Raw genomic sequence first — 13544 nt, 5'->3', positions numbered from 1 at the left:
GTGGCTGAGGTGCCATGGCCAAGTTGTAAAATAAAGGATCAGGACTTTGTGCAGAAATTAAGTAGCTTTTTTCTAATACAGAAGGAAAAATACCTGACTGACTCCCATAGGAAATCTGACCTATTCATTTTATGTTAAATTCAACCGTGCCTTTGTGGCACTTTCTGTCATGCCTCCACATTCCCTTTACAGTGAGTATATCTGTCTGCAGCAGGAGTGTGGTGTACCCTGCTAATTTGGTTCTGAAACTCCCCTCTGACTTTTCATTGCATAACTCAGATCTCTCTGCAGGTGTGCACGTGTGTTGAAGAGCAGGGGGTAGTCCTGTGAAGAATTATTCTGCCCTGATTTTTTGCTTTTATCCAAGGTTATGGGTCAAGAATGCCTTTTGGTCTATTTCTCATCTGTCCCCTAGAGACCAATTTAATTTTTATAGCAAGTACCGCCTCTTCTCTGAGGTGCTTGCAGCTGTTACAATCTCTGTAAGTCTCAGTGAAATGAGAGGGTTTGTTTCTTGTGTTACTCCCCAATTTGAACTCTTATTGGAACACTCTGCAGGCTCCACTGACAGAAGGTGCCCTCCTCCTACCCCTCGCTTTAGCACGCACTAGGTATATTTAATCTCCCCTTCCCTGATGTGGTCTAAGGGCTTTAGCAAGCTGCTGCCATCTTCCTGAGGAGAAAGGACCCTGGGGAGAGACATGCTAGGCTGATGGTGAGAGAGAGAGAGAGAGAGAAAGAGAGAGAGAGAGAAAGAGGAGGCTTTTAGATACTGTCAAAGAAGAAAAACACCAAGGAGGTATAATAAGCAGGAAGAGTCTCCACAGAGTTGACAGCTGAACTTCTGATTGAGCTGTAAAGTGCTTTTTACCTCTTCCGTGCATTGGCTTTTAAGGTGACGACTGCTTGTGAAGGAGGGCACTCACTCTCTCTGCCTTCTGCTGACTTCTGTGGAAGGTATTAGGAAAATGCAGTTGTTAGACTTTGCTTCAAGACATTAGGGCACTTAGGCTTAATCAGCTTGGAGATTCTGCTTCAGAGGAGAGCACTCTTAACAAACACACAGAAAACTCTCAATTACTCTTCTATGGAGGATCATACAGATTTGAAATAGATTCCAGAATTTAAATGATCAATATCAAGACTCCTTGCAAAAATCAGTGCATCTAGATTGTTCTGGTGGATTGTCCATAATTTCTGTATGTAATATTGATGTTTACCTGTGAGGAGGTCAGCATGGTACAAAGAGGGGCCAAGTCAAAAGACAGTGTCAGTGCAGAGATTATCAGAACATAAGAAAAAGGGAAGATGTGTACAATATCCAGCTGGTAACAGAGTGACCTTATTCCAGTCCCATTTAATCACAGAATATAACCACAAAGACATGAGCAATGATTGCAACACAATATGGACATATCTTGTTTGAGAAGTGTTGCTGTACATAGACACATCTTAAATACATGGTTTTTGGTTTGGTTTTGGTTTTTTGTTGTTGTTTGTTTGTTTTTAAAGTAAAGCATCTAGTGTGCTTTTACTTAAAATAAAAAATAATTACTAAATAATAATTGAAAATAATTACTAAATTTTAAGAGAGATGATTCTGTTATGTATTAATTGTGGGTCTTATTAAAGCTTACAAGTCAAAGGAAAGATATTTTTATATGTCTTATGTGTTTTTTATGTATGAAACATTTTTCTTTTGTATCACTGTTCACATCTAAGACAGATACCCTATGTAAAAAAAAGGATAGATAGATCATATAGATGAGTACAACTTAAGTGTTCTGCTTATGCCTTGTATCATGTAAAGACAGGCTAAAAAGTAGAAGGAAATAATGACCAACCCAAATACCCAAATTTTTTTTCTAAAAAATTTATACCAAATTACTTTTACAAAAAAACACTTGGAATGATAGTCTTATAAGGCTATAGGACTAGTTCTTCATTATTTCTTCTTATAGTACAAGTATAAATGCATTAGTGGAGAACTCTATGAAAAATGTAGGTTAAGAATGATAGTAATATTCCTAACATCATTTATTATTTATTGAGTGCTGCTTCGTGAATTCTGATCTGGTGTCAGCCACAGGAGATGTATAGAAAATAGATTTGACTGGTATAGTCAGACAATCGGCACTGCTCTTGTCCCAGGTTCTTATTTGCCTAAAACAGTTTTGCTTGAAGACAGCAAAGCTTTTCAGTTGTGTTCCTCCTCCAAGTTTATGCTCTTATAGATCAAATTTCTGCTGTTCTGTGGGGTTTTTCTGGGGGGGAGTTGACTGATTGTACTTTGTTTCTGTGTTCAGGAATCTTAACTACTTATTCAAAGCCATTACCTTTCATCCTTGGTGTTTTCTAAAGACTTTTGGGTTTCATTTTATAGGTTTTTTTCTAACTCTGCTTTCTGATGCCTAAGAAAAAGAGTTCCCCTCTAGACTGCAAATCTACCACTGCAACCATTCTGTGTGCCCTCTCTGTCACTGTAGTCAGGATCTCCTCCTTAGCTGTTGTTCTTAAAATGCTCTCCATGCTTTATCTTGGCTTTACAGGTTTTACTGTTTTACCTTTTATTGGGTAACAGATTTGTACATGATCCAGACCTAGATTTATGTGTTGTAGTTTTGGCTAATGCTTTAAGAAGGTGATTTTCCACACACCAATCCTGCAGTAGTGAGTACAGCTATTATAAAAAACCACAGATTATTCTCTTCAGCTATAAGGTAAATGAAGGACTTCTTTAACTGTAATCCTTTTTTTCCACCCCTCACTTCTTTCTGTCATTCAGAAAGAACTCCAGAGTTCTGTTTCAGTTGGGAGCTTTGTAATAATGGAAAACCGTAATTCCTTATATGATCCAGCAACCAGTTCCTTTCAGTAATAATATGAATTTAAATTAGGAGGGTTAATACAGAGACTTATTATGACCACCCTAATAGTGTAAGATTGCTGTTCTTTTTAACTCTTTTTATTGTTTAGGCTTTTGTTCTCACTGCCTTGTTTATCATAGCAGCATTCTCTTTTGATGTCACTTTACCCACTTCCAAACAGAGCAAAACCAGTTCTTTGTTTTGAATGCAGACAGTGTTTTACAAAGCACACTAATGAAATATGAGGATTTTGAATATGAAGTATGCTTAGAATTTCAATAGGGTTCAATCCTCATTAAATGTGTCCTAGATGAAATCTAATGTGATGTATTCTTTCATGATTTTGCATCCTAAATCAAGGGTTACTCATGCTGAAATGCAAAAGTTTAAACCTTATGTCAAATGTGACAGTATATATATAGATTTAACTAGTAGTTTGGCAAATATTTGAAGTGTTGCTAGAATAAGAACTTCGAGGCTGAGTGGCAGTTGAATTACCCAGATTCACTGAGGTTAAGGAAACAGAAGGAACTTTTTGACTCCTTTCTTGTAAGTGATTTTGTGAAGAGAATTTTTTCCTTTGCAATTTCTACCTTTGATAGACCTGTTATAAAAGTTAAAACATTTATCAAAACTGCCACAGATCCTATGACCCATAGAAGAAGGACTATCAGACCTTAATTGCAATAGCTGTGTAATTTCAGAAGTTCCCTTCCCTTATTCACCTACTCTCTGACCTTTATGTCAGCTTCTAATTTCCTTCTGCTATTGACTCTTCTTTCTAGTTCAGGAAACTATGGTAGCAAATGCATCTTCTTAGTACAGAGGAATATCCAAACAGTGCTGTCAAATGCCCATCAAATTTACTTATATCTACTTTACAATCAAGTTTTTAGGGAAAAAAAAAAGGCAGTTTGAGCAAGTTTCAGATAAAAAGTAAATATTTTCCCTAAATCTTGTTGTTGTTTTGGGCAATTTTTTTTAAACATAAAGCTCAATAAGGACTTAAATACTACTTTCAAGTATATGCTGAAGATGGCTTTTTGGTTCAAGAGTTACTCATTTCAGCAACACATCCTAATGGAAGCACACCCTCAGTTTACTCTAATTCAAGGGACAGCTAATCGACTGAGACCTGAGGAGAGGAATTGGAAGAGCAGTTGAGCATACCCAGAAAATTCTTATGTATCTTCGTCCAAAGTGAGGTTTCTGTATCATGCATGTTTCTATATCTTTTCTATGTTACAATACCTCTATGTTTTTTCCTTGAAGAAACTTCTGTTTCAGCACTGCCTGCCTGTCCCAGCTTTCCTTGCATACCACTGTATTTGACTGATGCTGGAGGGAGTGATTTATGGATCTATTCATGAATGACCTTATCTTACTGATTAATCAGCAAGTCAGTACTGATTAACAGTCAACAACTGGAAATACAAAAAACCCACCAGGTTCAGTTCCAGGCTACTCAAGTAGGAGGCAATGTTTAAATAAATTAAAGCATCAGTTATAAAGATTATGTTGTTGTCAATTAGAACAACTGGATTCCTAGAAATTACCTACCTCTTTTACACACCTAGCAGCTACAAACTTAAAAAAAACCCCAGATCATCTTGTCAAACTGTAATCGAACAGGCCCATCTACAGCTTTACAGGGCACAGAAGGACATACACTAAGAGAAAAAGAATTGTTGTAATATTTCATATCCTATTTCTTCCTGGGTTTAGGAAAGCAAACTATAATACACTATATTTGCTATAGACATTGTACTGCCTTGTAGTCCATAAACCTTTTCTGCTGGCCACGTCTTTTGTCACTTGTTATTAAAATGTTTAGGACACTGGGGAGTAGAGAGCCAAGACTAGATCTTTACCTGGATGTTTGAATCACAAAATTGATGTGTCTGTATAGTCTACTCAGAATTCAAGAACAAAACTGATACTATAACTTCTGTTATTGCGCATAGCTGTCAGCAGGGACTGATTAGTTTCATAACCAAAATTAAGAAACCCAACCAAACTTAAGTCTTATACTTAAAACAGTCTGAACCTTCCCCCAGAGAAAAGTTTTCTAGAACTTGGTCTTCCACAACCACAGAGACCCCATAGTGCTATGAGGGGGAATGGTCCAGAGAATGCATGTGTGTAAGGAAAAGCACAAGCCTGCAAACACTGTGTAATCCTATGGTACCCACTAGAGGCAAGACTCTATAATTTGCCTTAATTATCTCTCCTTTGTTTTTAAAAGTAATCTTATGACAACTGAAGAGGCAGTCCTTTGCAATGAGAAAAGAAGGAATTGTTTTTCAAAGTTTAGAAGACAGATATATACTTTATATCTCTAGCCCCCTCTACAGTTTTACTGCTTTGGTTCCATCTAGGGGCTGCCAGAACAAGTGGGGGCCTCCACTGTCCGAGCTTTAATATATTTTGTGTCACATGCTTTTTTAACCACTTTTGGCCTGAGTGAGGATATGAATCTATCTAGAAAACAGTCTACTTAACTTACCTTTCTTGTCTTGATTTCCCTTCCTTTCAAGGAGTTGTTCAAGATACCAGCTAGTCCCATCCTTTTTGAAATCAACTGCAGCTTGAAGAACAGCTATCTTTGGAGATCAAGTATCCATCGTCAATTTAACTCTCATCAACTAGGTAAATGTAATAGTGCTGAACTAAATGAAACTCTTAATTCTTTGAAAAGGCAAAAAGGTGTCTTCCATACTTTGGGAGATGCTTGATTGGCTTCAGGAAAAGGAGACTCACATCCTAAAATTTCAACACACTCATGCTTACTTGCTTTTCATTTTTCAGAAAACGTCAGATATGGAGAAGATTGGAGATGTTTCATTGTGGGAGATCTGATGCTTTTATTATACATTATGGATCTGCCTCCTGGTAGTAACTCAGAGCAGAATCTTTACAGGGCCAATGGCTCCTTCAAGTTACAAAATTATTTTAATTCCAGTTTCTTCTTGGTCCTCACTGACTTTTCTCTCAACTTAAACTAGAACAGGATAGTGAAGGTGCTTCTGGAATTCTAAAGGAAAAGAATAATGCCCATTCTGTTTCAATGACAATCACAGAGCTTTTTATTCTTGTCTTTAATGTTGAGGTATTTCAGATTTTGATTTCACAGTGATGAAAGGTGACTCAGGCCAAGTGCCAGTATGATTCAAAGCGGTTGATATGCAAACAGATGTTACCTCCTGTCTATATATTTCACTCATAGGAAATAACTGCAGGTTTGTATAGAAACAGTATACCAGATTAGCTTTGCTGGCTCAAGAGCTCAAAAACCAGTTATGCTAGTCTTGTGCTGTCCTCCACATCAGCTAGTTCTCAAAGAAGTATTTTGGAAGGAACAAGTATACTGTTTTGCAAAGATGAAAAGGTTTAGTAACTCCAGTATAAACAGAAAAAATACTTTGCATTCTTAGATTGACTTGGAGATCTACTCATCATGGTTCCTGTTTCATAAGTGCTCTTTTTTGTGTACACCTATACAGGCCACACATTAATAGCATAGTTCCAAGAGAAATGGGTAAGATCAAGTTTTCATGCCTACAGTATCTCTAAAGCAGTGATGGGGGGAGGGGGAGAAGCATAGATAAGGGAAAATAGTAAGAAATAACAGGAACTTAAATAGTAAATGTACTCTACAATTTGTAAAAAGGTGCCATGAGCACCAAAGGCCATTTCAGTGAGCTGGAAATATGCATTCACATGCAAAGCTGTGAGGGAAGTGAGGTACAGCTGAAGAAACAGATTTGGTAAAAGCTCAAGTGGAAGGGAAGAGGAGAAGTAATACATGACTAACACAGAAATAGGGTCCATGTTTTGTCTGATATAATAATGCCTCTTTGGACTGAATGAAAGTAGAAATGATAATTAGACATGGCTTGAGACATGCTGGGTAAGCTGAGCAATGGGAAGTAGCAGAAGAGATTAGTTTCTCCAGGGAACACGCAATGTGCATTGGTCTGGCTAGACAGCCTTGCTTCTGCGCCTTCTTTGTTTATAGTGCAGTTGCTCCCAGCTGTCAAAGAAAACTCTGTATGATAATCTCTAGGCATATCACTATTATTACTTTACATATATTGAGGAAAGTATGAACTGACAACCTACTCCCTGCTTAGGCAGACAAGAGAAAAGATTTCATATTCAGCCTAAAAGCTGTTTTTGCTACTGCAGCTAATGTCCAGTCCAGAATTTTTATGTTGATAGAGACTTTAAGTGGCATTTTCTCTGCATATAAAGACAGTATTTGTCCCATCATATTATCTGAAGATAAGCAGTGATCGAAGAGTGGCAATAATGTTTACCTTTTCTGTAGTTACATCATGCAGCTTCAAGGCTAAGGATTGAACCTATCATTTCTGTAGGAAAGAGAAGTCATTGATGTCTGAGAATGGAAAGCAAATTAATCCAATACCAATGGAAGCTTTTAACTATGGCATTGTGTATTACCATTTCCTACTGTAGCTAAAAAGGTCATGGAAAAAAGACTGAAACTCTAGTTTCAGAGTGATGTGAGTTGTCATTTTTTTTAGCTGACTATTTAGTTCCCTCAATCAGAGATCCTTTGTAAGGATTAATTTTTCCTCAAGTCACCGGTATATTTGACAGGGACTGACTGTTATAATGGCAGACTGTGATAATTAAATTCCTATTCTACACAATCTAGAGAGCCCCTGCAGGAAACACAAAGATTCTTCGTAGACGAAACAGCAAAAGAGGTACAGGTAGCTAACAGGTAGAGAACTTTCATTTTTATGACTATAACTTCTCTTCCTCTACTGACTGCTGAATTTCAGTAGATTTCCTTAAATCCTCAACCTTTTGTTCTGCTCTTCATTATTTCCTTAAGAATTTTTAAGGAGAACTCCCTGGGGATTACAATGTCTGAACTCCTTTTAGAGTAAGAGCTTTTGTTCAAATAAACTTTCCCCTTTCCATTAAAATCACTTTGCTCTTGTAAATTAAAACCAACCTTTGGAATATAAGAGTGATTACAACCTGATCTTCTGCTCTGCATACTGAACTGGGACACCTGCTCTAGTTCAGAGTGCTATAAAGAATGTCATACTTTAACTACAGTTTAAACATGATCATAAGTCATTTTGAAATGACGTGAACTAAACATGATTTTCAATCACAACTTACTAAACATTTTGCAGTAAATTTCATGAAATATCTGAGATATCATGCTCCAAAGAACTGGAATTAAATGTGAAACTGGTTGTAAAATCAGTGAGATAGCCCTGAAGGAAAATTTATTCTCTTATAAATGTAGTTGCCATACAAATACATTAATTTCCTGTTTCAAGGGATTAACGGTTTTCTAGCTAATATTGTTTCCATGCAAACCCAAACTGCATAATCCCTGTGAAATGAGAATACTTTTAGTCAGAAAAAAAAAAGTAACATATAGCCCAGTTAATTATCTAGCTGTAATAGAAAGTCCTCTTTCTAAACATGAAAACACGACAAATGCCTTAAATAGTGTAACTCATGCTTTAACTCAAAACTTTGTTCCTGACTTTCATTAAGTGTGTCTGACACGTGTCCCAAGTCTTAGAATGTGTGAAGGAGAGAAAAAAAACATGCCAAAAATGAATCATAAATACTTGTGATGAAGCCCTTACTTATACTGAACCAAAAAACTTTCTTTTTGTATTTTGGCTATATGTTCAGATTCACCCTCATGCACATGTAATCAGGCTAGTTGAGCTCTAGGGATCCCAAGTAGCAGGAGAAAAACATTAAAAGTGGAAGCTTAGTTTTGTACTAATACTACTTATTAACAGTTTTGGAGCACAAAGACACTTGTCTTAGGGGTAAGGCTAGGACAGCAGGACATTTTTTATTAGGACAGCATCCAAATATCATAGAACACAATTCTGTGTTGTTCTCTCCCACCTGCCCCTCTGAAGGATCTGAAGCAATCGACAGCTTTGGTGCAGGTGCAGAACAGTGAGGTGCAAGTCCTGGATCTCTATGACAAACTGGCCTTGAGCAAACGGCCTCGGGAATTCTCCAGAATAGCCCTACTGTGCTCGTCATTCTAATTAAATGCAAATGATATAAACAAAAGGCACTACGTTTCCAGGGTAGCAAACCTAGGAAAAACATGTCAAAATGAGCCGGGACTTGGTCTGCAAGTGTCAGCTTTAACCTACTACATTTTAGGCTGAGGGAAAGACTTCTGTGTTCAGCTCTGTACTTTTTTTTTAAAAGGAGTTTTTAAGAAAGAGATTAGCAGAAGGAAAACAAGCCATGAACATCAAGGTGAGGAAGCAAAAGGAAAAGCAGTCTAAGGGGAGGTGGCTATATAATTTCCTTCTAAGCTCTGTTAAAAAAGTTAAGCAAGAGCATAAAAAACCACCAAACCAAAAATTCCCCCCCAACAAACAAACAAACCTAAATCCAGCCTAAAACCCACCAAATAAGCAAAAACAAAAAAACCCACATCCCCCTCAGAAAAATCCACAACACAAACCACACAAAAAACTCTTAAACAAACCAACCAAACCACAGAAACAAAACAAACCCCAAACCCCACACCTTGCTGCTTATCTGCCACGTAATGACTGTATTACTCAGGTTTAAGAGTGGAGTGCTAAGTCTTGTTGTGATGGAGTTAAACCTGGTGTTGTGCCCACATTTACAATAGATGCCAAATGCTACAGAGGTACCAGAACTGGTTTTGTTCAGGAAGTTTCCAGCTGCTAAAGGTATTACAGAGTAGAAAGCCAAACTGACTTACTCTACAACAACTTAAAGCAGAGTCAAGTAACTTCCCCTGCTATCCTCCCACAGTTTATTAGAGTTAGGACATACACCTCAAAATTAGTGAATTTAAGAATCATGACTTCTGAATGATGGGAACTAATCCTGTCATTTCACGTCTCGTCCTGTGGCTGGAGCGAGCATCTTACTGCAATTATTCTAACAATTCAAAACACCTCTCAGGGCTAATACCATGTGTCCTCTTTAAAAGGCCTAAATAGCAATTTACCATTCAAATTGTTCTCTACCTCCTATTTTTTAGTAGCTACATCTTCAAAGATAGATTTGTGTACAACTAAATAATAATTTTTTAGTAGAAGATAGGACTTTTAAAAATGCAGATACAGCAAAGTGGTAGTGTACTTTACACCTAGAAATGTGTTTGCAAGACATTCATATTCTTTACTGGGATTTACCAGAAAGTGCAAATATAGACCCATTTATCACGATCCTAAATTCTCATGGCTGGGCTTCGCGAACGAAGATTTGGGAAGGCTCTATCCACATTTGTTACAGGCACGCTGGTGGCTTATGAGGCCAATATGAGACAGACATATCCGATTGCAAAAGGCACAGCAGAAAGACTCCTTAGACGGTATCTTCTGCAAGACACGGTTCTTTCTGCATTGCCTTTTCTCCTCGAGAGTGATCCTGCGTGTGTTCTCAAAGGAGACAGCAGCGTTATAGATGGTGTGTCTCCAGGCCTCCCGATTGGAAGCCAGACTAGACCAGTTATGTTGATCAATATGGCCAAGGCTGAGATGTTGTTTCAGGGATTCCTGGTATCTTTTCTCCGGGGCTCCTCTCATGTGGCAGCCAGTGGCAAGTTCACCATAAAACAAGATCTTAGGTAGGCGGTGGTCCTTCATCCTGGTGACGTGCCCTGCCCAGCGCAGCTGTGTTCTCAGCAACATGGCCTCAATACTTGTGACTGCTGCTTGTTCTAGAACAGATGTATTGGTCACAAAATCTGACCAGTGGATGTTTAAGATTGTACGGAGGCAGCGCTGATGGAAGTGTTCTCTAGATGTTTCTTTAAATACTGATTTTTTTTTTGCAAAGGCTTTAATTCCCCAAATGGAGGCACTAAGCACCAGCCCATTTTGTTCCTGGCAAAACTGGAGGAAAGCTTATTTCAAATTTCTAATTAAAATTCTTTCTTGCTGCGTAAGGAGCCCTAATGGGATTCCTCAGGGTAGTTGGATGGGTTTCTGATTGAATTACAACTGGCCCAATTGCGTGAATATTTCATTTAAATGTTGTGAACTGAAAACAGCAATTAACAACAACCTGAATAATAAAAAGCACTACTTTACCTTCAATCCTCTCTTCTCCCACAGTTGATTCAAATTAGATGCTTAGTCACTGGGAGAAAAAAAAAAGGAAACAAAAAACCTCAAACAAATCCAGAAACAGAAAGCCAAGCAAGGGTCACTACATGTGAAGAGGAGATGACTATGGTCCTTTTCCTTGAGCTTAGAAACACTTTGACTGGAGGGATAAATGTGTATGTGACAGCGCTTCAGAACTGCCCTTATGAAGCATGACTGTGCTTCTGATCAATATCCTACACCGTTGTTTCTGTCCGATCTCACCAAAGGTAATTTCAGTCTATTGTCTCATTTTTATTATTATCATCACCAAGTTTTTTTTTACTGGAGAACTACATTGACCACACGTTCACTGAGGAACATTTGCTAATCTGGTTAAAAATTCTGAAACAAACCCTCCCAGATTTGTGGGAGGCATGCCTGGATGCACAGGGGATGTGCCAAGGCAGTGGGCCCGAGGGACATGCGCAGTCACATACAACTCTATTGGCTGAAGAAGTCACATGGTACACAGGGATTTAAGAGTGGGAAATTTGAATAAAAGTCCTCTTTGACCATACCACCGCACGAGGAGCGTCTCTCATTCCTTGTTATACAAGGACCCCTGCTACACAGATTGGCCAAACCCTCCCAGCCCTACACATGAGCTTCTGGGTGAATTGCCCATACTTACAACATTTAGGCCAGGGCAATTAGGGGTGATCCAGCTGTGTCTAATTCCCCAGCTGGATTATAAATATCTCCCAAAGCATACAGTAATATAAGCTCCTACTTAGGGTGAAAATACAAGAGTTTGGGGAGTATTACAGCAAAACCAAATGCTGTGAGCCTGTACAATGTCTTCTGATATGTTCTGGAAAGCTGCTATTTTACGCACCCTGTCTTCAGAGAATCTGCTCTACTCGTATTTTGTAACTTTGTCAAAATCTAAAAATTAAAAAGCTGACAAAAATTGGTCTGAATCTGGCCCATGATCCACTGTTTCAAAAATATTTGTATTACTTGATGACTGATAGGACCTTGACAACTGGAGGAAAATAACATTCAGACTGAATTTTGATTCTATACTTACGGACATCTTCAGAACAATCTTGGAGAAATGTTTAGCATTTGTATTTTAGGCCATTTGCATCTAAAAGGTATTGAGAGTCAGTTTGGTTCAAGGCAAACTTTGGCTTCTAGGGAAAAGAGAGGAACTATAGATGGACAGGCAGGAGGACAAATTATAAGTTTAATTCTAAAGCAAAAAATAGCAAACTGATTTCATTTCTGTTCTGAAATTTGAAAGAATAAGGAAAATACCTGGCTTTAAACTCCTTTAAAAGTGCGTGGGCCCAAATTTAATGTTAAACTTGGTATTTGAGCTCTCTGTGGTAATTGATGGCTCAGTCTGTTTAAGTGAAGATTTGATATCAGGTTGTTGCCTCTGCATGCACTGATATCAATCAAAGTCCCAATTTGGCTGTGCATTCAGATTTTGTGACTGGTAGGTTGGTGATTTTTTTTGTGTGTGTTTATTGTTTTTGACGTCCAAGAAGCACTAACTTTGTAAGAAGTGTTTTAATGGTACTAACAGAATCATTATCTTAAGTCTGATTATGTTTAAGTATAATTGCCCTTGATAAGGTGGGGGACTGGAGCCAAATCTCAGAGTAATCAACATATGCCAGAAGTTCAAGAAAGGAGGTTGAAACTGTGTTTTTTATCAGTCAACTGGATAGAACTATTATTTGAGAGGAAGGGCATCCACTGTAAGACTATGACATTTATTGCAACTTCGTGGGTTTCTGTCATCAGCTCTTGCACAATTTAGCTTTAACCAGCCAATTATATTGTTATAATATTCAGTCTATGTTCAGGGAGGTGATCCTTCATCTCTGCTTAGCACTGGTGAGGCCACTGCTGGAGTGATGTCTCCGGTAGTGGGTGTCCCAAAACAAAAGTCACTGACTTCTTGGAAAGAGTCCAGCAAGATGAAAAAGGTACTGGACATCTTTCAGACAATGAGAAGCTGAGAGAACTGGGACTGATTACCCTAGAGAAGATAAGGCTGAGGAGGGATCTTATTAATGTATACCTGAGGGGAGGGTGTAAAGATGATGGATCCAGACTCTTCTTAGTGGTGCCCAGTGGGAACAAACTGAAAAACAGGAAAACACTTTTTAAGCCATGATGATGGTTAAACACTGGAACAAAAAAAAATAATTTAATTTGCCCAAGACCTCAGAGCTTTTCTACATGAATTTCATTTCATAGGAAACCTAAAATACCTTCTTTTGTTTGAAAATGTAAGAAAATATATATGATGTAAAAACCATAAAACTTTTCACTAAACAAAAAGCTTGTAGTTAATTCCAATTTCTTTAATAAAAAGAGATACTAAATTTATGGTATTAAATTGCTGTTTAAAAAAACTACTGTGACAAATATGACAATATAAATCATCATTGTAACAATTTATTCATCAGACCTATCCTGCAACTGAGTATGTACAGGTATATATCTTTTAAACCTGTACTTCTCACATCTTTCCAGGTACTGAATAATCTAATTATTTTCT

General features: G+C 37.8%; 1 long non-coding RNA gene across 1 annotated transcript; it reads right to left on the bottom strand.

Moving 5' to 3' along the window:
* Positions 1 to 744: 744 nt before the first annotated feature.
* LOC135415719 (uncharacterized) lies at positions 745 to 13109 on the bottom strand. Its single transcript, XR_010431249.1, has 3 exons — positions 13062 to 13109; positions 10970 to 11018; positions 745 to 948 (listed from the first exon to the last, which is right to left on the bottom strand). It is a non-coding gene; the product is annotated as an uncharacterized LOC135415719 (long non-coding RNA).
* Between the last annotated feature and the right edge of the window lie 435 nt (positions 13110 to 13544).

The sequence above is a fragment of the Pseudopipra pipra genome, chromosome 6 (genome assembly GCF_036250125.1).
Source record: "Pseudopipra pipra isolate bDixPip1 chromosome 6, bDixPip1.hap1, whole genome shotgun sequence".
Lineage (NCBI taxonomy): Eukaryota > Metazoa > Chordata > Aves > Passeriformes > Pipridae > Pseudopipra > Pseudopipra pipra.
The sequence above is the reverse complement of the archived record's forward strand: the minus strand, read 5'-3'. Positions and strand labels throughout refer to the sequence as shown.